The following is a 25439-nucleotide window of genomic DNA, read 5'->3' on the forward strand; positions in this document are numbered from 1 at the left end:
TTGTTTGGGATCTCAGAATCTTCAAAGTTGGTGGGAGCCAATGAGCCCAGAGGGGAGGGGAGGGGAAGCTGATTCAGACAGCAGGAACCTTCCCATTTCTAATATGTTATCTGTTCAGATAACTTGAAAATCTAGTTTTCTCTCAGTTTATAGTAGAAAATTCATCTTCAGTTTTTGAAAATCTTGTAGAAAACATGAGGATGAATTTTATTACAGGGTCCAATGCTGTCATGTGATCTGATAATCGTCCACTAGTGAGTCTGTGGGTGATGCGTATCAGGGCAGTAATGACATACTTATCTTAGAGGCAATTATTAAGAAGTGACTCACAAAAGTGTTTAGATTGGCCATTTTTTAATATTTAAAAAAGCTTCCTCTGCCTGGTTATTGTCGCTCTGTGCACAACACTACTGGTTATTTAAGAAACAAGACAAATAAGACTCAGTGAATGTGCTGATTCAGGTGCACACAATCCCCTATCTCATTGCTGGTGTTGCTAAAGAGCATCTGGGGTAAGGAAACATGCATCCGGTCCATCCGTCAAGAGTCCATGAGAAAGCCAACGATGTTTTCACCTGCAGGATGAATTACATCTTTGGTGAGTGTGGGAAGCTACATAATGAGACAGCTGAGTGGCTAACATTTCTTTTTTCTTGCTCCTTCTGCACCTTCTTTTTGCACTACCTTCATTTTTCCCACTTCCTCTCTCCTTTCCCCACCTTTATACAATCACCACAAGATAACGGAGCAAATGTGGCACATCCATCCAAGGATGGGTTGACATGGTTTACACATTGCTTTCATTTGGTTGTTCTTTGGATGAATTCTTCCTTGAGAACAAGATAATGAAAACCATACGGTCATTGAGCACACAATCTGCCTTCACTTTGGCTGTTCCCTCGCAGCCCATTTTATTTTATAAGCCTGGTCCCTGAGTTTACGCCAGTAGAAGATCCCAAGCAGGTGAAGTCCTGCCCCCTGTGGGCTTGCGGAATTCAGCAAACTCTGTCAATTTAGCCCTTGCCTGTCACCCATACATCAGAGAACTTATTTGAATGGAACATCTCTTGCTAGTCTGGTAAAGGTTTAGAAACTTGGCCTTCTAAGTATTCATGTAAGTTCTGTTCTGGGACCTTCGTTGTAGGAACTGAAAATAAAAGAACCAAAATAGGTATCAACAGATAATTAAAAGAACATTTGGAAGTTTTTTAACCTCATGCAAACCTCAAACTCTGAACCACTGCCTAAAGGAAATACTGAGTTATGGTGAGTGAAGTTAAATGTGTACTTTATTTCTTGGATGAGTTTTGACAATGTAAAACAAAATGATAAGTTTTTAACTATGGCAGCAAGTTCAGACAACAGGTGTGAGGGAAAAGAATTATTCATTGATTCAAATTCCCATACAAGTGAGTGAAATGGCTAAAAGCAATAAAATTACAGATGAGGTCTTTGGAATTTAAACAAAAGAAGTTTATTTTCACTTTCTAATTTGTCGCTTGCTCTTATAGACACCAAAGAAACATCACAGAAATATTAAATTATTCTCTGAAAATACAAAGGTAAAAGCTATTGCGGTTTAAGACAGAAGATATTTTCTTTTAAAATTGGCTATGGTACTTCTACACTGATAGAACTTATGAAAATAGCCAATCTATTATGGCTAATTTAATTTTCTTTCCCAAAGATACATAATTCAGAATAAAAACTGTAATCAATGCCCAAAACACAAATCTCATACATCTTGCTAATGCTGGAGAAAAAGTGTCAAGTTCTTTTTCAGTAAAATATATGCAGTACTTGTACTATGTTTTGTTTTTAATTCTCGGAAATCCTTGTTATTAATCAAGCAAAACAAGCTTTTTATAATATAGAATTATCCTTCCTCTGTAAGAGTAGAAACAAAGTAATTAAAAGTAAAATATGAAAAGTGCTATAATTTAGTAAGAGATGGAAAGAAATCTAGAATAATTTTGTTCAAACTCATAATTTTATGATTGAATAAACAAAAATCCAGAGTGTTTAGGAGTTTGTTCAAAGTTCAAAACCTGGAATCTATAAAGTTGGATATCAGAAGTCAGCTCTAAATATAAGTTCAGTGCTATTTTAACAATCAGTAAAATTTCTAAGAGCAATATATTCCTGAGATGGAACACATCAGAAAAGACTATAGAGATTCTTTGAATTTGGAAAGTTCTCACTAGGTAGAAATTCCAATAAATAGAACAGATTAAATGGAACTCATTCATTTAGGTGGAGTTGGAAACCCCAGGGTCTCATTTGTTAGCTCCTCTCACCCACTCCTTCTGAGGGCCCTCTGAATACCTTGTAAAAACTCCAAGAGTTTCTTAGGACACTGTCTTAAAACCACCAATAATATTCCCAGTTGTGGTGAGTAGACTCAAAAGTGGCTCCAATGACCCTACAAAGTACCACAGACTGGGTGGCTGAAACAACAGACATTTATTTTCCGATAATTCTGGAGGTTAGAAGTTTGAGATCAAGGTGTCAGCAGGGTTGGCTTCTGAGACCTCTCTCCTTGGCTTGTGGATGGCCATCTTCTCTCTGTGTCTTCACATGGTCTTCCTTCTGGACTTATCTGTCTCTTAATTTCTTCTTATAAAAGCACCCATCGTTGCGTTAGGGCCTGCCCTAATGACCCCATTTTAACTTATTATCTGTTTAAAGACTTTATGTCTGAGTTTGATTAAGCTAATATAACAAAATACCTTAGACTGGGTAATTTATAAACATCAGAAACTTATTGCTCATAATTCTAGACACCGGGAAGTCCAAAATGAAGGCACCAGCAGAGTCAGTGTCTGGTAAGGGCTCACTCTGCTTCAAAGATGATGCCTTCTCAAGTGTCCTCACAAGGTGAAAGGGTGAGGCATCTCTCTGGGGTCTTTTATCAGGACAGCAATCTCATTCACAACAGCAGAGCCCTCGTGACCTAATCATCTCCCAAAGGTCCCACCCCCTAATATCATCACCTTGGTGATTAGGTTTCAATATATGAATGTTGTGGGTATGCGAACATTCAGACGATAGTACCTTATCTCCAAATACAGTCACATTCTGAGGTACAGTGGGCTTTGCCATATAAATTTGTGGGTTGTGGGGAAGAGGGCATTATTCAGCTCCTAACACTCACCTTTCTGTATTATCCCATTGTATCATACCCTCCCCTTGGGTGGGAAATTTGACTTGATTCTAATCTATAGAATACGGCAAAGGTGATAGGAGTCACTTCATGATTATGTCACATGATAGAATAACCTGTCTTGTTCTAGAGATTTTCTGTCTCTCTTATTGACTTTGAAAAAGTGAAGTGGCCATGTTAGGAGTCCCAGATGGTAAGGAGCTGAGGGAGGCCTCCAGGAAATGGCCAGCAAGAAGCCGGCTCCCTCAGCCTTGTAGCTACAAGAAAATGAATTCTGCCAGCAATCTGAGTGAACTTGGAAGCTGATTCTTCCTCTGTCAAGCCTCCAGATGAGAATCCCAGTCACAGCCAACACCTTGACTGCAGTCCTTAGCAGAGGACTCTGCCAAGCTGTGCCAGGACTCCTGACCTGCAGACATTGGGAGGTAAGACATATGCATTGTTTTAGGACACTAAGGTTGTGATAATTTGTTACATAGTATGGAAAACTAATACCTAAACTCTCAGAGTGGTTTTGGAACCAGGCTGTGGGTGCAGGCAGGGGAAATTTTGAGAAACACGATAGAAAATGCCTAGATAGGACTGGGCACGGTGGCTCACAACTGTAATCCCAGCACTTTAGGAGGCGGAGGTGGGCGGATTGCCTGAGCTCAGGAATTCGAGACCAGCCTGACCAACCCAGTGAAACCCCGTTTCTACTAAAATACAAAAAAAATTAGCCGGGAGTGGCAGTGTGCGCCTGTAGTCCCAGCTACTCGGGAGGCCGCAGCAGGAGAATTGCTTGAACCCTGGAGGTGGAGGTTGCAGTGAGCTGAGATTGCACCACTGCACGCTAGCCTGGGAGACAGAGCAAGACTCTGTCTCAAAAATAAATAAATAAATAAAATAATAAAATAAATAAAAATAAAAAAATAAAGTAAAAAGAAAATGCCTAGTCTTGAACAGATTGTTAGCAGAAACCTGGATATTAAGGACACTGTCAATGAGAGCTGAAAAATGAAGTGATGAGCATGTTATTGAAAATTGGAGGAAGAAGGATCTTTGTCATAGAGTGGCAGAAAAATTAGCAAAATTGTCTCCTACAGTTACACGGAAAGCAGAACTTGTTAGTGATGCATGTGGTCATATAGCTGATTTCCAAGCTAAGTGTTGAAGGTGCTGCCTTGTTTATTCTTGCTGATTATAGTAAAATGTGAGAGAAGAGAGATAAATTGAGGACAGAACTACTAAAAAAAGGAACCAGGACTTGATGATTTTGAAAATTCTCAGTCTCTCCAGATGGCAAAAAAAAAAAAAAAAAAAATTAAAATTAAGGGATTTGCTGTCAAGAAAGCTTGCTCTGGAGAGAAAGCAGAGGATGTGCCTCTACAGTCTTTTACTAAAGCCTCGGAAAGATGAAAAGGTTAGGGTATTCAGTAATGCAAAGGGCTCTTTCAAGAGATAAGGCTGCGCCTCACAGATTCTCCCAGTCAAACCATAAAGGTTCCACTGAGTAAATGGTGATGTGCTTTAGTCATTTTAGCAGGATGCCAAAGAAGAGAAGGGATTTACTCAAAAAGACCTGTGGGCCTGGTTTTTGTCTAATGGAGAGAACCCCTTTAAAATCCACAGGAGACCCACAAAGTACTTGAGATAATTGTTTCAATGAAGGTGCTACCAGCTTGGACTAAAAAGGACAGAGTACATGTGAAAGGAGGCTGTCAAACTCCCAAAATTCTACTGGCAGGAAATACTGATAAAACTACTCAGCTGCTACCTTTTATGAAAAAGGAAGGGTGACTCAGAAAGCAGAACCAAGAACCAAGAAGGCGGAGCCTAGAGCCGCATGGAATTATCCTTAGGTCTTGAAACCTCTTACAGAAATCAAACCTTTGCCTCTCTGGATATCACGGCTGCCATGGAGCAGTGACTTCCTTTTATCTTTCATTTCCCCCTTTTTGAACTGGACAGTCTATAGATGTTATTTTTGGTCTGTCCCACGAATTTATATTGAGTTTGTTGAAGGCAGATAACTTGTGTCTTTAGTTTCACAGGATCACAGATGGAGAGGAATCGTGCCTCAGGAGCTAGCTATACTTAACAGATTATCGCCAGAAACCTCATTTTTACCTAGACCTGATTTAAATGATGAGATTTTGAATGTTGAGCTGGTTCTATAATGGGATGAGACTCAGGAAATTTGGGAGGGGGTGAATTTATTTTGCATGTGGGAGAGACATTAATCATTGGTGGCTGGAGGGTAGACTGCAGTAGACAGAAGCTAAAATGGCCCTGAAGGTCTTCACTTTCATGCCCCTGTATAATCCCTTCCCTTTTAGAGTGTGGGTAGGGCCTATAATTTGCTTCTAATTAATAGAATATATACAAGGTGACAGAACATCACTCCCAAGATAATGTTACATTATATAAGAACCGTCTTGCTGGAAATCTCTCTATGATGCTGATTTTGCATAAGCACGCTGCCATGAGTCTTAGAGTCACATGAAAATGAATTCTTTCAACATCTTCAATCAAGTTCTAAGTGGGCCTGTCCTCAGGCAAGCCTCTAGGTTAGAAATACGTGTTTGTTTGTTAATCTCTTCTTGTGTCCTCTCACCTATACATGGACATGTTGTCTTCAAGGTCAAGAGTTTGTAAGCTTCTGAAATTAGAGGTTATGGCAGTCATCTCTACTGTCTCCTGACACTTCATGGGGTAGGACTGGTACTCAGATGCGTGAGTAAGTGAAAGTCAGGGTTAACTTCTTCAAAAACTGAAATCTTTTTTCTCTACTAAGCAAGTTAGTTTATTCTTTACACTGGCTGTTTTCATGCTTATAAGATGGGTGCCCTAGATCCAGGTATAAAATAAAAGATAAAATGATGTAGAGCAGAAAATAAGAAACTATTTCTTTTTTACTGTTTCTTTGTATCAGTAAGGAAACATTTCCCAGAGTCCACTAAGATAATCCTTTCATATATCTCATTGGCCAGTCCTGGGTCACATGCCCACCATATAATTATTCCCTGGCAAGCAGACTGATAAAACAATCACAACCTGCTAAGACCAGCTATGTTTCTCCTGAATTGCTGGGGAAGAAGTGGACACACGTTAACAAAATTTAGATCTAACAACATGAGGAAAAAGGGGAATTTGCTGTTGCTTGGACAAATAATAGTATCTTCTTCAAGAACATAGCACAATTTTACAAATAATTGTATTATGAAATCACTGAAAAATCCATACATATTTATTGAGCACCTCCTATGGGTAGTATTCTGGGAGCTAGGGGTACAATAAAAAGTAGAGTTTCTTTTTCCTACTTCAAATAAGTAATATCACGTGCTGATAGTATAAAAGATAAAACTCATAATGGTAAAGAGTGACTTGGTGAGGGTGTGGCAGGCTGTTTTATGTACCCTGGCCATGTGTACATCCATGGAAGATTTGCAGGTGACACAACTGACCTGAATTCACACTTAACTAAATAAAGAGATATCCCATGGTGCTCCTGTGGCCAATCCCTTGTTACACTAGTTCTGAATCTCTCTTTCTTTCCTCATATCTCTAGCCTTTTTTTCAGTATTGGCCACTTTGCATAAGCACTTAAACATACCAAAGTTCTCTTTCAAAGTTTCATTATTTTGAAAATGAATAAATAATAACAGTGCCACCTTAGAAATTTCCACTGTCTGTGCACTGCATAACTCCAGAGACAGCCAGACACAGACTATGCTGTAAGTAGTTGGTAGTTGTAGCGTGATGTCCCTGAACAATTGTCTCCATCCACCTCAGATCCCTGTTCCAGCTACAGCCTTATCTCTCTGTTCTCCCCGTCACTGCAAAAACTCTTTAAAATAATTTTCTGCCCTGGTTGCCTTTTCGTTTTCTTCTTCTATTTATTTCTAAAGTCACTGCAATCTGGCTCCCACTCTACCAGGCCTGCAACATCAACAATGACATCTTTTTACTAAACCAAAGCCTCTTTTTAGTTGACATTTGTTTGACATTTTGACAGCCTTGGATTCTCTTTCTTGAAATATTCTCTTCCCTTTTCACATTCTCCTAAGTTCATTCAACCTCTCTGACTCTTCCCTCTCAGTCTTTATGAGGATTCTTACAGTTCTGTGCTGCTCTATATTCTGCGTTAGGCTAGCTTCTCTTCTCACTCATAAGATGCAGATAGATCAATAGAGACTTGGACAACCAAAATCCTGTTGGCCATTTTGTATTGGTATAAAGTTATGGGCATCTTTTGGATATTTTGATGCATCTAAACCATGTACAGGAATAATCTAATTTTAGACTTTGATGTCATATTTTTGAAATGAGATAGATATAGCTCTATGTACCAACTAAGGGATATCTCACCCAAAACACTGTGATATGTTGTCTACCTGATACATATTAGGTGTTCAATTAGTAATTGTCAAATAGATTAATGAATATAATTCTTAAAGGAAGAGTAAATATGAAATCATGGTAACAAATTCTAAAAGATAGATATATAAAATAAAATGTCTATGAAGTGTGACTCAATGATTAATATTCCACTCAGAAATATTTACTTAAGTTTGGAAGACTACAATTTTATATCCAATATGACACGGATGATTTATCTGTTCAGACTTGAGGTCAAAGGCCAGATACTTTCTGTATTTTGTGGCATGTCCACAGTCACAGTAATAAGAAGGAAAATGTAACAGCAAATAAAGTAGGGGGATTTGATTATCTGGGCATATGAATATAACATTGTAAGTCAATATAAGATACGAATTACTTAACGATAAATGTAGATTATTTGGCTTATGATTTATGAGTGAGAATGATAACTCAAATTTACCAAAATATCAAAAAATATGAAACTGAAGAAATTACATTCTTATAGTGTTTTAGTATAAAGAAGAAGAAAAATGATTCAGGCTTCTAAACTTCCAGCCAAGCTTCCCAAGGGTCAGTTAGACATTTTTATTAAAAGGAAAAAAACATACAATATAATAAATCCATTATTCTTTCATTTTGCAAAATGTCAAACTGCATGTGATCCTTTTCATTTCTCTGGGTGTTCTAAACAGATCATATTTAGAGATGGAGCTAATACACAGCATGGCAAGTATAGATCAGAATATGCATAAAAGGCATCACAACTTGCACACACATACCACACACACACACTCACACAGAGTATCAAAAACCCTTTAATCTGACAGATGTAATAAAGCAAAAGTTCTCTGTTGAATTTCCCCTAACATCTATTTATGACCCACTTTTGTCTCATGAAAATGATTTTTGTGTCTAAAGGATATGGACATCATGATGCATCTATGCTACTCTTTCACCTCCTGGAGCTGAGTAAAGGTCATGAACAGTGCACTACTTATTTCCTGAGTAGCCAAATTGGTATTACTTTCTCAAGTTGTTTATGGGAATAAGACAAGATGATGGCAAGATTGGATAATTTCATATGAAACATGCAGTTTCCTTTCTCTCCCTCTCTGTCTGCCCAATTCTGAAAGTCCCTTATTTATGTTCACCCTAACATTTGAGAATTTGAACAATTATTAGATGCAGGAAGTAGACTAATCAAATCTATGTGTTTAAAAGCAAATAAACTTTATTCCACCTCTGTAGAAGATAAAGCTAATGACTTAAATGTGCAAAAGCAGTTTTTTCTTCTTTGCTTATCAAAAACCAGATGGACTTCCTGTTCCATCATTCTTTAAGTCTACCTAGAGTGGTCTTAAGGTGAAATGCCTACATGTTAAACCATAATCAATCATTGTACACACACAAATTACTTTCTGTCTTCCCCTTTCCTTGTCATTGTGGTCGAAAGCAGGGTTTTGAGACAGAGTACATTCATCTGAGCTGTTAGCTGCTTCGCGCCACTGCATCCTTGTGTATGATCTGCCTGGTCCCAGACCCCTGGAGAAAATTTGTGCGTGCATACTGTATGTGAACTTTAGATAAATAAATAAACACGCGAAACAGCTTCCAGATAATTGAAAGCGAATGAAGGAGGGAGCAAAAAGAAAACAATTTCTCTGGGGATAAGCAGCTAAGGTGGCAGGTATGATTAAAATCCATATGATTTATGGGTAGGTGGATTACTAACATGACAACCCTGTTAGTGTTTGTTTGTTTGGGAGTATTTGACAATAAAGTTTTCTTGTTGTTGTTGTGCTTGCTGTGGGTTTTGCTCCGGACTTAGCCACTCAGGAATTCCTAGTGCCTGACTGAGCAGTAATTTAGCAAGCTCTCTTGTGCTCTTTTCCTGTCAGCATTAACATGTCAATTCATTTTAATAGTCTGGGCATGCTCAGTGGGCATGCATTTTCTCAGTAGGTATCCCATGAGCCCACCCCGTGGTGCAGAAATGTGTTATATCTTGTTTCAGACCTCGGAGACTTCAGCAGGTTTATTTTCATTATGGCCAAGTGTATTTGTTAAAACAAAGCCAAAATAATATATAAAACCAAGACCCTAACAAATGAAATAGGTTATGTATATTTGATTGGTAATTTAAGCTCTTTCAAAGATTAGGTTGTACAATATTTCGTTACACACAATTATTATCATAGTGGAGCTTAAAAAAATGTGTGCTGTTACTGCCTCTAGTTTTTGGAAGTTAAATGATATTCTGTCACAATGGGAGTTTTCTGTAATCATGATTAATAGTTGAAGTGGCTTTTATATTAAAGGAGAATTTGCTCACCATCTTTCTCATTAAAGTATTTTCAAATGGATTTTTATCTAATGTTCTATCCATAAGTAAATGAATAAATGAAGAAATAAGTAAATAAGTACATAAATAAACACTCAAATCAAACTACCAATTAGGAGTATTGGTGGTTCATAAATCTGTCTCTCAATTGTCACACTAGGTCTCAATTTACATCCAAAATTTAGATGTGTTAGGGAATACCTTGTCAGACAGAAAGGAAGTAAAAGAAGAAAAGAAAGAGAAGGAACCTAAATTTCACAACCAAAACAAAATTTGGTTCAAGATCACAGAAGGGTTGACAACATGCCATGTATACAAATTACTGCTTTAAAAAAGCAAGCTTTTGAGGGTGTACTTTAAAGCAGCTTAATAAAGTACGTTATATTGTTGACACATTTTGGATCTCAGAATTTCTAAAATGGCTGAGTAGTTCTGTAATATCACAAGTAAAGGTAAAAGTTTAGAGAAAGGTATCAGAGTTGTGAATTACATCAGCTTTTCCTTTGACTGCTCCATTTTCTTTTTTCCTTTTCATCTATTTTTTTAAAACCTTGAGTGACAAGTTTTGTCTATTTGATTATGTTGACTGTGTATAGGCTCATAAAACTTTTCTGCAGTACACAGTTGGTGGAAATGATCAGGCATTTGTGATTCATTATATGATAGAGCACAATTCTGTTTAAAATTTAGCATTTGACAGAATGATATCTTATACCTCAAGTATACCCTTGTATCCCACTAAACATTCTTTAGAATAATTTTAAAAGGATTTTTTTCTAAATTATTTCATACACAGAACATTTTATAAATTCTTGGCACAAACTGTTAGAATACCCTACAGCGTCATAGTTTTTGTTTTACCGCCTTTTAGCTTTAATCATGTGTATTTACTAGTTATCTATTGGTAAGAGTTCTCTGTTAATGCTTTAAATCATCAGTGATTGGAAATATAGACCTGAGATATGTAAGTAGTAGGAACTTAGTCCTAAATAATTGTGATAATATTTTAACTAATATCGTCATTCATAGTCAGAAAGTTACAATAACAGTGCTTTTTAAGGTCTAAAAATATTCACTGACCTCAGGAAGTAGCTTCTGGTGAATGCTTATTTAGGTCAGGGAAAATGTTTTCCATACTCTGTATCTAAAGGGTAAAGTGGAAAGATAGAGGATAATAGGAAGGGATACAGAAGAGATTAGATGGGTGTGAAGGCAGAGGTCAGAAAAGATGGAGTGGCCCCCCTTCCTAAGAAGATATCCTGTGGGTTTTCTCTCACTTTGCCCAGTTCAGCAACCTCTGGAGCCTTCCAGCCTCTCCTCATCTGACTCTGCACAGGAGCATATCTCTGGGCGTGCACCTATCTGTATGCCTGCACATTCACCTTAAGGGGAGTAGAGAATGGAGAAATGAAGGGGCAAAAAGTCTCATCTTTTGAAGCTCAAATTACACTACCCTTGAGATTCTTCTGCAGTTTGCACATTGGGAAAAATTGAGTAGCCTTTATTCTTTTTTGCCGAAATGAAAAATAATACTTTTGTCCTAAAATAGTGAATATATCTTAATTCATGAAAACTTTGCTCATGTAAAATACAGCAGAAAAAAGCCCTTCATCTATAAAGTGCTTTCAGATCTTCAGTGAGAAGTACTCTATTTTTATGATCTAGTCTCCTTACACATTCATTAATATTATTATGGGAAAATAATTATCATTTTCATAAAACAAATTATAGAATATATTCTGTCATCTTCCCTATGTGTTCAATATACAATGAATTACCTGCCAGCAATATTTTTTCTGGCTTGAGTTTCTACTCAGATATAGCACTTTCAATGTTTTCTTAAATGATATTTTTGCATAGTATGATTTACATAATCTGTGATTAATAATGTTTATTAATAGAACGCCAAATCTCTCTCTCTCTCTGACATACACATAAAGTCACACACACAATATACCCACAAACACACACACACGATACACACATACCCACTCTCTGTCTCCCTTCAGGGCGCATTCCTATCTAATAAGGATTATTTTTAGGGCATTCCAGTGTAATGTTTCAAATTTTTATTCTAGACTCCTTGTTCTTCTCTTGCAGATAAAGGAGAGTTCAAAGAACCATTATGGAAGTCTTTTTTACTTAAATATTAAAACAATAGAAAAAGAATTAGATGTGAAATATTCAGGACAATTTCATGGAGTTCTGAATGAATCCTCCTAACATTCATGCTGTTTACATAAGTTGTGTGTGACTAGAATAATGGAAGCTATAGAGAATATCGTATTTTAATCAATTTTTGGAATTATTTTGAATAGCAATTTAACTTTAGAACTAATAAAAATTCAGCCCATAAATGTTCAGTAGCCAAAATATACTACCTAATCATTTGCTTTTTTTGGAGGTAGGGGTGGGAATGGTAAAATTATTATTTCCTTTAAATATCTTTGTCAATTTCTTTTAATCTTTGGATTTATGGCTAGCTTTTTACAGTGAATCTACTTTTCAAAGAATTACTTATTCCTGAAAAACTTTATAAAGGCATCCAACATGATTCATTTTCATAGTATTTATACCAAACGCATAAATCAAGTACCAATGATAGTAGCATCTTTGTAGTTCTTTTTAAATATGGATGAAAGATGAGTTTTCTTCCAAGGTACAAAACGTCATTATGGGCTCAGGTGGTTAAAATCAACATGAAAAATACATGCTGCATTTTCTTCCCTTAAATGCGATAATGTAATCAGATTTCAAGTCATCCTACCTACCTCACTTACAGCTTTATGGAGATTAATTAGTTTTTAGATCCCCATCACATGATCTTTCCTGACTGTCACTTAGCTGGCTGACTAGACCTGTAAGCTGTCTCCTGCCCCGAAGGAGAGATTAAATTTTAGTATTGTTTGTCTTCATTCTTTGATTTAAAGGTGGATTTTTAAAGTTATAATTTTATTGTATTTTGTTTTAATTAGAAATATACTGTAAACTTACTTGTTAGGAAGGTAAATATTTAAATAAATAAGTAAAATGAGGTGTTTCCCCTAGTTTGCTAAAAAGACTGTTACTATACTGACACCTACAAGCTAATTTTTAAAATTATTTATGATACAGATGCTACATGCATTAAAATGAATTTCCTTCAATAAAGCTTTATTGCAGAGGAGTTTACACAGGTGCCCCATGTTAAGATCACTGGTAATTGGTGGTTCAAGGACAAGTTTTCAAGATCAAAATGGATGTGGAATTAAAAAAGATCTGGAAATTTACTAACAAATAAAAAAGGGTATAATTTGTTTCAGTGGCATGATTTCTGTTAAAAAAAACATAAAAACACAGAAAAAAAGACAATAAAAAACAATTATGAAATTGCTGATTCTTAACATATTTTCTGTAATAACTTACCATTTATTTCTCTGACTGAGAGTTGCTGACTGAGCTAAGGATTAAAACTGAAAAACCACAGTGTTAGTGTTTATGTTAATCTATTTGTCTATAGATTCTCAATCGGGAGAAAAACAAAAGAAGAAAACATTGATAAACTACTTCAATCTGCTTTACAATACGTGATTAAAGAAAGAAAAGAAACCCTGTCTGCTACAGTTGTTCAAACATTGATATTTCTAGCTGGGGTCCTAATTAAGGTGTAATGAGAGATTTGAAGTGCACTAAATTCCCTTCATTCACGTCACTAAACCAGTGAACCACAACTACACGTAGAATTTCAGGGAGACATAGGACCCAGTGAATTAGTTATCATATAACTCCTGAGCAGTTGGTTCAGAGCTGGAGCCACTGGGGCGTAGATCCACGGTGAACCTGTGACTGCCTGGCTGCTATTTGACTGCAGATTTCCGTTCATGGATACTTAACAATAAACAGTCACTCCACTTAGGAGCGAACTTGATTCCACAAACACGTGGAATTTTCTGGCTCTTGAATGAAGACGCCACAGGATTTTCACTGCTCAGGTGTTACTGGATGCAATGCTGATTCAGGAACCGAAATAGATTATCTGTTTCCCTTGACTGTGTAGTTGGATCATTGCCCTTGGCAGTAACCCCAGACTCCTGCAAATGATGAAGACATCCCTCTATGCCTATGTAGAAAATAGGGCCAACATAGATGCCATTAGAGAGATTCAACTGAGCTTATGCTGAGAAAATTGTGGCATCCATACTTTGCATAAGGAGGGAATGTTGAGAACACCAGAATGGGTTGAAGCCCATTCCCTTGAATGGGAATCACTGGGTTGTTCAAAATCTCACTGATCTAGTATTCCCTGGCTCTTTTTCCTTCCAACACACTGTTCATCGACTGGTGCTTTCCTGGCTGACTTTGGCAATGAGAAAGTAATCACTTGACTCTCTGCCTACCTTCAAAGGTTCTTTAATAATTAATACAGAGATAAATTATATGAAAGAATTCAATACTCATCCTTGAGCATTTGTATAAATCATAGATTTGGTAAGCTTTATATTCATTTTCTTTATAATGACCTTTGGAGAATAACTCCATTTCAAATTCTCAATTTGTAATGAACAAAAACCCAAGGCACGAGATGAGTAACAGGATAACCAGAATCTTCTATATGGATGCCATCAGTCTCTCGGTTTCTTTTAGGAAATGTGTCACTTATGTTTGGGGTTCATTGCCAGAAAGCATCAATTCCATACCCCATGGCATTCTTTTAGTCTTGTGCAGAGATTTTGTGCATACCATTACCCTATGTTTAGTTAAGAATGATAGAAAAAATTTTCTCTCATTCCAAGGTAAATAATACACTTCTAATTGGTTTTACAACTTTAGAGTTATAACTGCATAATTAGGTTCTTTATTGGCACTTGGGAGTTGCCCCTCTTTACGTCCACAAAACAAGCCAATTCCAGTGCTGGGCGGGGGTAGACAGTAAGCACCCTCCCCTCATAGGCAGAAATTATCATAAATAAACAAATGCCTGAATATATCCATTTCTGTCACCAGTAGGCAGCATTCCAAGCCAGGCATGTTGATCCTGGGTTTCTGTTCCATTGATAAAAGGGAATATGCCATTTTTGTTCCAGCCCAGAGCTGTCCAATGTGCCCTTGTAAGGCAAGTTTCCATGTTGAGTGAATAAGGATCATTGTTTCCTTTATAATGAGCCTCCCCCTCCTTTGGCTCTCAGTGAAAGGCTGCCACCACACTGGCTAAGAAATAGTTCTGTTTAACCGCCAAGTGTCTGCTGAACACAGTGCGGTAATGGGAATGATTTTCTTATCCATCATTACATGACTGGCACGTGAATAATTTTGCCCACCAGGTCATCATGTCACATCAGCCATGGCAACTTGGCTCAATCAAATGTAAAAACTATATTACTCCCACAAAATGATCATTTTCATAAGGAAAGTAAAGAACATTCTTTATTTCTACTCCCCTCCCTTTCTATATATTGAAAATACTCATTTCAAAGATACCCTGGTTAAGAAAAGCCAACAAAGTACATTGACTAAATTCATATTATAATTTAAAATACGTATGTTTTCAAGTGGTACATCTGTTTTGTACCTGTTTCTGGCTGGCATAGCCAAACTAAGGATCTAGACATTAATAATAAATCCAGTTCACTAATATTTATTGCTCCAAATCCAATCTATATTAGCATGTCAGCCCTGTATCAAAGCAGAAGACAGCAGTATTTATGATTATTAGTACAATATTGAATCATCCTTAACCAATTACTGATCCAATTACTGTGTCATTATTATCTTCTGAATAGGGCTTGATTTGTCTGTGATAAATATGATGCAATTAAACCACCTTTTTACATAATAAAACACTGCAGGTGTTTATTCTTAAGAGTTCACAGATACTAACAACCAATAGATTTAATTAAAAAAAATCCTTGATAAAATGTGAATTTCATTAAATTATTCTAACTTTGATATATATTTAAAGTGTATCTTATTGAGTGATACAACTGTGTAATCTTTTGTCTGGCTATTGTTTAGAAACTGTACTGTCAAACCAAACAAAAATTAACAGGGTTGTTTAATATTCTGATTTAAAATGTCATTTGTTCAAAGCATACAAACATTAACTGAATTACAAAAAATAAGTTTCTGAAAGTAGGTACATTACAAAAAGACTGATAATTACAAAATTATATGTATACAATTTTAAAATATTTTTGTCACTACATATTTTAAGAGCCCATATTATTTGAATAATCCATGCTTCAAGCAATCTGAGCATTAATAACTCTAAAAATTATCATAAAAATAAAACTAACAGAGAGCAATGTCTAGTTAGTATTGTTTTTAACTTTAAAGATAACCCAGGAAATTGCTTCAGTTCTTGATATATGTCTTCTCTTTATCTCCTCCACCCCCAAATTTAAAATCAACATTATAATTAAAGGACTGGAAAGGAATGATAAATATCAGTATTATACTTTTTTATTTTACAAAAAATATCTTGAATATTGTAATAATCAATCTGTTTGATTATTACATTTTAAAGCCCCAAAATTCAAGTTAAATTGGAGATTTTTTAAAGAGATAAACAACATTGACTAGTCAGCTTTCTGAGACATTAACATAAATACAAAGAAATTTCATGATTTTAGACAAATGTTTTATTAAAAATAGTAGATTCCTAAACAAACTGACTTTAACAGTTTCAATTTATTGTCACATGGAACTATTACAATATTTCTATTCTGAATTTTTATTGATATCTTTTAGGGAAAATAAATTCGATATAAATCTTAATCTACCACTCAGGCTAGTATTTGTTTAACTAATTTCACTCAGCATTGAAACAGTGGTTGGACACCAACACCTTTCATAATGTTTTTTGTAGGTGTGGTTATATAACACCTATCAGCATTCACTGACAATTATTGCAGTCGGCCAAGGATTTCAAAGTGGTTGATAACATATAGGATTTATCACACACCTTGCTGTTGGCCTGTCCAGGTAATTAAGGAAAGTTTGTTTTGCTTTAAGGCTGTAACTGTAAATACAAATTACAGTTTTTATCTGTTTTCATTCTCTCTCTCTCTTCTTTTTCTCTCTCCTCCTCTCTTATTCTCTCTCTTTCTCCTTTGTCTCTCTCTCCCTCTCTCCCTTTTCAATGAGTTCCAAATAGGAAGGACTTTCTTTTTCTTTTCTTTTTTTTTTTTTTTTTTTTTTTTTTTTGAGACGGAGTTTTGCTCTTGTTGCTCAGGCTCGAGTGCAATGGCATGACCTCGGCTTACCACAACCTCTGCCTCCCGGGTTCAAGCGATTCTCCTGCCTCAGCCTCTCCAATAGCTGAGATTACAGGCATGCACCACCATGCCTGGCCAATTTTTTATATTTTTAGTAGAGACAGGATTTCTCCATTTTGGTCAGGCTGGTCTCGAACTCCCGACCTCAGGTGATCTGCCTGCCTCGGCCTCCCAAAATGCTGAGATACAGGCATGAACCACCATGCCCTGCTGGACTTTCCATTTTTATTGCCAGCATTTCAAAAATTATAGATTGTTCTTGTAGAAATCAATTGATAATTCTGAACACCTACCAACATGCAATTTTCTTCATATTTTTAAAAGGCGAGAATAAACTCAAATCCGTTCCGAGTAAATTAACGAAAATGTGATCTGTTTTTTCATCCATGTCGTATACAGCAGGGGTGAGGGGAAGAGGCTATTGTGCTTCCCGTAAAGGAGTAGTAAAGATGAAAATGAACGTTTTCGTTGGTGCAGACTAAAATTTACTCTCTTGACCACAGAAATTCAACAGAAATTCAGAGTTTGTGAAAAATTGAAAATGGGTACTAGATTCCAGACATATTTAATTTAAACTAAGTATTAAAATAAAAGCAATAACACTGAGAATAAATTAATAAACTACAATTAATTATGTTTACAATAAGTGGTTTGGGTTTGAAACACCTACTCTTTACACCGATAAAATAAAACCTGCATCCTGCAGCAGCTAAAGTAAGTTAAATGAAGATGCTTTTAACAAGGTTATTACTTAAGCAATGACAGGTTTACAGATTTTAGCACCACTGGGTTTTCACAGGAGCTACAGCAAGTGCTAAAATAACACACACCTTCAGGTTCATTAAATTCACCAGTGTGATGGAATAACTGATATTTTGCTATATTACTGTAGTCCTTCAAAGAACCATCTATAAATAAGATACACTAATAACAACTGTTTGTGCTGGTAAAACAATGAAATAATTCTTCTGAGCTTTATCTGCATGGGAAAAATTGTGTTTAAGCAAAACCATTCACATAGTTAGATCTTGTAATTTGGATTTCTTTGGAGTCACATATTTATTTATTTACTTAAAATAGGTGCGTTCTATAAAGGGTTTTGCCATGAGGCTGCACTCACAAGGAAACTTGTAAAAAGGTGGTGTATATTAAGAGGAAATAAACTGAATCTCACCCCCAAATATTTACTTTATTGTCTGATGTTTACTAGGATATTTATGGAGGCTGTTTTATTTAAAGAACTTATAAAATTCTAATAACTGACAGAAACAGCAGCATCTCTGATAAATCCTTTACTGTAGTCTGCTGTGAGATGAGCCAAAAGCATAAATAGTGGGTTTCTAATAAATCAATGGAGTCTGGCCTTTGGAGACCTGGAAGACATATGGACAGTAATAGAGTATCTCAGGTTGTCTCATGAGTGATTCCATCTGGATGAAGTCTTGGTGTTATTCACAGCCTACTTCTCCCGTAAAACACCTTCAATCTTATCCACAGCCTCCATCTCAAATGTCAGACCACCTGGGATATGCAGCTGTCAGGCTGAAAGGGGAGCTGCCTGGGACTGGCCCCAGCCTGCTCATCAAGGAGACGCTGTCACTAGCCAGCAGGCAATGCTGGGTGCACAGGGGTGACAGCACTACCAAAAGCCAGGACATGCGCCAGCCTCTGGATCTGAGATTTTAAGGAAAATGTAAAGAACTTAGCTGGAACTATGAATATCTCCACAATAGACCTGCCTCTGATGTGATATTCTCCTTCAAGATATTTACATTTTTCTTGTCAATATTCATGCACACATCTACATATTTTGATTATTAATAAGTAAACAGTGTACGACATTCCTTACACAAGAATATTTCTATATACTTCATAGCATTCTCATGTTTTTTGACATATGTTCTCATATTGGTGTTTATATTTTCTGTTATTAAACAAATTTAGCTTGATCAATACAAGCCCTCTGAGAGAAACATTTCTTTGTTATAACTGAGCTTGTTGGTTTCTTTTCTCTTTTCTTCTGCCTCCTGACCTCCTTCCAAGTGTGCTGATGTTTGTGGCGCACACTGAAGATAGCAGCACCCTCTTATCAATAGATAGCAGCACCCTATTATAGATAGTCATTTTAGTCTGACAGATGAATAATAAGAATCCAGTACATTTCATATTTCCTGTTCTCGTCTTCCTTTTTTTTTTTCTTTGAGATGGAGTATCACTCTGTCGCCCAGGCTGGAATGCAGTGGTGTGATCTCGGCTCACTGCAGTCTCTGCCCCGAGGTTCCAGTGATTCTCCTGCCTCAGCCTCCTGCGTAGCTTGGATTACAGGTGCCTGCCACCACGCCCGGCTAATTTTTGTATTTTTAGTAGAGACAGGGTTTCACCATGTTGGCCAGCTGGTCTCGAACTCCTGACCTCAGGTGATCTGCCTGCCTTGGCCTCCCAAAGTGCCAGGATTACAGGCATGAGCCACCGCAACTGACCTCTCTTCTTCCTTTTTATAAACCCCTATTAAGAATTAACAGACACAAAATTTGGGATTGAATTATATTTCTGTAATTTTGAATTATTTCCTAGAAATACAGAGGGTCTTGGCTGGGCACTGTGGCTCATGTCTGTAATCCCAGGACTTTGGGAGGCCAAGGCGGGCTGATAATGAGGTCAGGAGATTGAGACCATCATGGCTAACACAGTGAAATCCCATCTCTACTAAAAATATAAAAGTTAGCCGGGCATGGTGGCGGGCGCCTGGAGTCCCAGCTACTTGGACAAGACGGTCTCAAAAAAAAAAAAAAAAGGAGCGAGGGGGAAAGAAATACAGAGGGTCTCTTAACCCCACTGAAAATGGTTCTGGTTAATCAGAGTGTGACTGTAATTGGTTAATCACAAGCACAAAGGATGGGTTCTCCAAGAGGGCAGATGCCGTATCTACCTTAGTCTCATATATTTCCAGTTTTAGCAGTGGTTGTTGGCACTCCAAAATATTTGTCAAATGAATGAGTGAATTCGTATTTTCCATCTTCCTATGTAGCAGAAGTCGTTTTCATGGATAATCAAAATTCAATGTGAGATTTTGTCTTAAATTGTTTTCCCTAAATTTCTTGCCCATGTACACTTGTTACCATGTTCATATTCCACCTTTAGTTTCTTGTCCAATATAACACTGTGCTTAGTTCATGCTTTTTGCTTCTCTTTTCTAAGATTTAAATTCCTAGGCCTGAAATCCACTATATCTGACTTTAAGATAGCGTCTGATAGGTAACTAAGTCATTTGTTGGTTGGTTGTCTCTTTTTATGATAAATGAAGTATAATTTTTTTCAAGGAGGCAACATGGTATAGTGGTTAAAAGCATGGAGCTGGATGGAAACAGTTTCAGAAGCAGTCCCGCAAGGTATGGCCAGCATGGTACTGGGCAGCACTGCAGGGTGTACTCAGGTTCTTCCCCACAAGGCCATGGGTTAGGGGGTAGAGCAGTGCTACCATTGAATGCCTGTTCTTTGCTCAACAATTTGCTCTGCAAATTATAATCCCCACTTGACTCCGAGAAAACTAAGTCATGGAAGAGTTATGCAATTTGCTTGATATCACATCAAGACACGGTTGAAGTCTTCCAGTGTCTTTATTTATTCTTGCCAGTTGCTCAGCAGCCAACCTTCAGGCCTCTTTTTTGTTTCATACCCCTTATACAGTTGGTCAGGAAAGACGACTGGTTGCCTTTTCAAAACGGGTCCAGAATCTGACATCTTCCTTCCACCTCCACTGCTACCATCCCAGTCTCAGTCTCTATCATCTCTTGCCTGGAATTTTCTATCGGCCTCTTATCAGGTCTTTCAATTTTGATCCTTACTCCATACACTCTCTTCTCAACACAGCAGCCTGTAGTAGTCTGTTCACATGCTGCTAATAAAGACATATCCGAGACTGAGTAATTTATATAGGAAAGAGGTTTAATTGACTCATAGTTCAGCATGGCTGGGGTGGCCTCAGGAAACTTACAATCATGGCAGAAGGGGAAGCAAATGTGTCCTTTTTTTACAGAGCAGCAGGAGAGAGAAGAATGAGTGACCAGCAAAGAGGGAAGCCCCTTGTAGAACCATCAGGTCTCATGAGAACTAACTCACGATCATGAGAACAGGAAGTGGGAAACTGCCTCATGATTCAATTACCTCCACCTGGTCCCTCCCAGGACCTGTGGGGATTATGGGAACTACAATTCAAGATGAGATTTAGGTGGGATACAGCCAAACCATATCACAGCCCAAACAATCTTTTGAAAGCATATGACCTATCATGCTTTCTTCTGCTGAAAATCCCAGACTGAAACTTCATTTCACTGAGACTAAGAACCATAGTTCTTGCAATGCCTAACAATTTCTTATACCAAGTGTCAGCATATTGTCTCCCGATCATGATTTAATAGCCCTTGAGCTAAGAATGACATTGCATTTTTAAATGGTTGAAAAAGAATTTTGCAAATGTATGATGTGTCAAAATTATATGAAATTTAACTTTCAGTGTCCATAAATAAAGTTAATTGGAACATAGCCACTCATTCATTTGTGCATTATTATCTACGGCTACTTTCACACTACGTAGGCAATTGAATAGTTACGACAAACATCTTGTGTGTTGCAAAGCCTAAAACAGTTACTATTGGACTCTTCTCAGAAAAGTGTATTGAACTTTAACCTAAAATATCTGGTTCCTGTGACATCTGTGACCTCATCTATTGCTCCCTTCCTCTCACTCTGCTGCAGCTGCCTTGGCTTTGTTGCTCCTGTTTTGGGGCCTTTGCACTAACTCTTCTCCCTAGATTGCCCTTTACCTAGATCTCCACATTGCTAATTCTCTTTACTTCTTTCAGATGTCACCTGCTGAATGGGGTGACCTACACTGAGTATGTAATACTGTAATACACACCCTACACTTTATAGTCTCATTCCCTCTTAACTTGCTCTTCTTTTTTTCCTTTATTCATAGCACAACCTTCTAACAGATTATACAATTTGCTGACTTTTAACTTTAAATAAAATTTTCTTTTTTTGCTGTAAAGCAAACTCCCTGTGTTCTGGCTACCACTTCATCCCATGCTTCATGGGCTTCAATTTATGCTACTTGCATGAGTCTGGTGAGACAGAACAATCACATGACAAGTTAAGCAAAGCAACTTTATCACTCATCAATAGGCAGCAAAGGACTGTGGAAGCCTAGGATTCATGGCAGGCTGGTTTCCAGGGCTCAGGAAAGCTGCCTCATTTAATGGAATCTCATCTGTATATGCCCTACATCACACCACAGCTGAGGTACCCCAAAAGCAGTCCACCCTGGGCTTTCGACCTAGGGGGTCAAATGACATGTGGGCTAAAGCATGGAAGGATATCCTGTTCTAGGAGGGACAGGAATAGAGCCCCAGATGTTCTGGTCAGTTTTGCCTTATCTCAGGATGCAGCATTCTCAGCACATTCTATAGTTTTCCTTGAGAAAGACAAGTGAGAAATGGGGGAGAACTGGTTTGGTCCAAGGCCACTCAGATGGCTGTCCTGTACTTGCTAGAATATAAATCCCATGATGTCAGAGACTTTTGTCTGTTTTGTGCCTCAAAAGCAATTGCATTCAATACATATTACTTCACTGTTGAATGTGATACAGGTTGGACATCCCAAATCTGAAAATCTGAAACTTTTTGAGTGCTAACATGACACTCAAAGGAAATGCTCAGTGGAGGGTTTTGGATTTTGGATTTTCAGATTTGGGACACTCAGCTGGTAACTATAATGTAAATATTTCAAAATTTGCAAAAAAAATATGATATATGAAATCCTAAATACTTCCATCTCAAGCATTTTGGATAAGGGATACTCAACATGTATTATATTGCCTCTAACGAAATAAAGTATTTTAATATTTGACCTTTGGTACCTCACTAGAGCTGCTATTTTGATTTATTATTTTTCCTCAAGGTCGTTAAACACAAAGAAAAATGTACTTAGTTATGTAGTTACTGAGTAATTTAGTTATTGTATTATTAAACACCATTCTCGCTGTCCCAAGAATAAACTCATCCACCCATTGCCTTACTCTGAAAAAGCAATTAAACAATGTTGAATTATTAAAAATACAAATGTGCTTGATAATAAATGCCTATTATAATTTTGAGTTGTAGGCTGGGCATGGTGACTCATGCCTGTAATACCAGCACTTTGAGAGGCCAAGGCAGGAGGATCACCTGAGGGCAGGAGTTCGAGACAAGCCTGACCAAAATAGTGAAACTCCATCTCTACTAAAAATACAAAAATTAGCTGTGTGTGGTGGCACGTGCCTGTAGCCCCAATTACTCAGGAGGCTGAGGCAGGAGAATGGATTGAATCTGAGAGGTGGAGGTTGCAGTGAGTCGACATTGCACCACGGCACTCTAGCCTGGGCGACAGAATGAGACTCTGTCTTAAAAAAAAAAAATTAAGTAAATAAAATAAAAAAATATTTTTCAGTTGTATATACAGTTACTTAACTGTTTTTATGGGGGAAATAAGTGTGTCTGAAATGTTTAAATAATAAAAGTATTTCTTTATAGGAATATTATTAAAAATTATGTATATATATTTTTGAATAGTATTGTAGATACCCGTATTTAAACTTGTTTTGAAAAACTCTGATGAATAATGGCAAAACAATGTATGACTAATTTTTTTATTATACTTTAAGTTCTGGGATACATGTGCAGAATGTGCAAGTTTGTTACCTAGGTATACACGAGCCATGGTGATTTGCTGCACCCATCAAACCATCATCTACATTAGGTATTTCTCCTCATGCTGTCCCTCCCCTAGCTCTCCACCCACTGACAGGCCTCGGTGTGTGATATTCCCCTCCTTGTGTCAATGTGTTCTCATTGTTCAACTCCCACTTATGAATGAGAACATGCAGTGTTTGATTTTCTGTTCCTGTTTTAGTTTGCTGAGAATGATGGTTTCCGGCTTTATTCACGTCCCTGCAAAGGAAATGAACTCATCCATTTTTATGGCTGCATATTATTCTATGGTGTATATGTGCCACATTTTCTTAATCCAGTCTATCATTGATGGGTATGTGGCTTGGTGCCATGTCTTTACTCTTGTGAACAGTGCTGCAATAAACATACGTGAGTATGTGTCTTTATAGTAGAGTGATTTATAATCCTTTGAGTATATACCCAGTAATGCGATTGCTGGGTCAAATGGTATTTCTGGTTCTAGATCCTTGAGGAATTGCCACACTGTCTTCCACAATGGTTGAACTAATTTACACTCCCACCAACAGTGTAAAATCATTCCTATTTGTCCACATCCTCTCCAGGATCTGTTTCCTTACTGTTCAATGATCGCCATTCTAACTGTCATGAGATGGTATCTCACTGTGATTTTGATTTGCATTTCTCTAATGACCAGTGATGATGATGTGTTTCTTGGACCCATAAATGTCTTCTTTTCAGAAGTGTCTGTTCATCTTCTTCGCCCACTTTTTGACATGGTTGTTTGTTTTTTTTTCTTGTAAATTTGTTTAAGTTCCATGTAAATTCTCAATATTAGCCCTTTGTCAGATGGATAGATGGAAAAAAATTTCTCCCATTCTGTAGGTTGCCTGTTCACTCTGATGATAGTTTCTTTTTCTGTGGAGAAGCTCTTTAGTTTAATTAGATACTATCTGTCAATTTTGGCTTTTGTTGCCAATGCTTTTGGTGTTATAGTCATGAAGTCTTTGCCCATGCCTGTGTCTTGAATGGTATTGCCTAGGTTTTCTTCCAGGGTTTTTATGGTTTTACGACTTATGTGTAAGTCTTTAATCCATCTTGAGTTAATTTTTGTATTAAGATGTAAGGAAGGGGTCCAGTTTCAGTGTTCTGCATATGGCTACCCAGTTTTCCCAACACCATTTATTAAATATGGTATCTTTTCCTCATTGCTTGTTTTTGTCAGGTTTGCCAAAGATCAGATGGTTGTAGATGTGTGACATTACTTCTGAGGCCTCTGTTCTGTTCCATAGATCTATATATCTGTTTTGGTACCAGTACCATACTGTTTTTGTTACTGTAGCCTTGTAGTATAGTTTGAAGTCAGGTAGTGTGATGCCTCCAGCTTTGTTCTTTTTCCATAGGATTGTCTTGGCTGTATGGGCTCTTTTTTTAAAGTAGTAGTCTAATTCCATGAAGAAAGTCACTGGTTGCTTGATGTGGATAGCATTGAATCTATAAATTATATTGAGCAGGATGGCCATTTTCATGATATTGATTATTTCTATCCATGAGCATAGAATGTTTTTGCATTTGTTTGTGTCCTCTCTTATTTC

General features: G+C 37.1%; 1 long non-coding RNA gene across 2 annotated transcripts in view; it reads left to right on the top strand.

Annotated features, from left to right (window-relative positions):
- Nucleotides 1–142: 142 nt before the first annotated feature.
- LOC134735606 (uncharacterized) overlaps nt 143–25439 on the top strand; it is a 35369-nt gene continuing 10072 nt past the window's right edge. For both annotated transcript variants that reach the window (XR_010118867.1, XR_010118868.1), the window contains exon 1: nt 143–3588. This is a non-coding gene — a long non-coding RNA (uncharacterized lncRNA). The remainder of the gene's footprint in view (nt 3589–25439) is intronic.

This window comes from Symphalangus syndactylus, chromosome 22, assembly GCF_028878055.3.
Source record: "Symphalangus syndactylus isolate Jambi chromosome 22, NHGRI_mSymSyn1-v2.1_pri, whole genome shotgun sequence".
In the NCBI taxonomy this organism is placed as follows: domain Eukaryota; kingdom Metazoa; phylum Chordata; class Mammalia; order Primates; family Hylobatidae; genus Symphalangus; species Symphalangus syndactylus.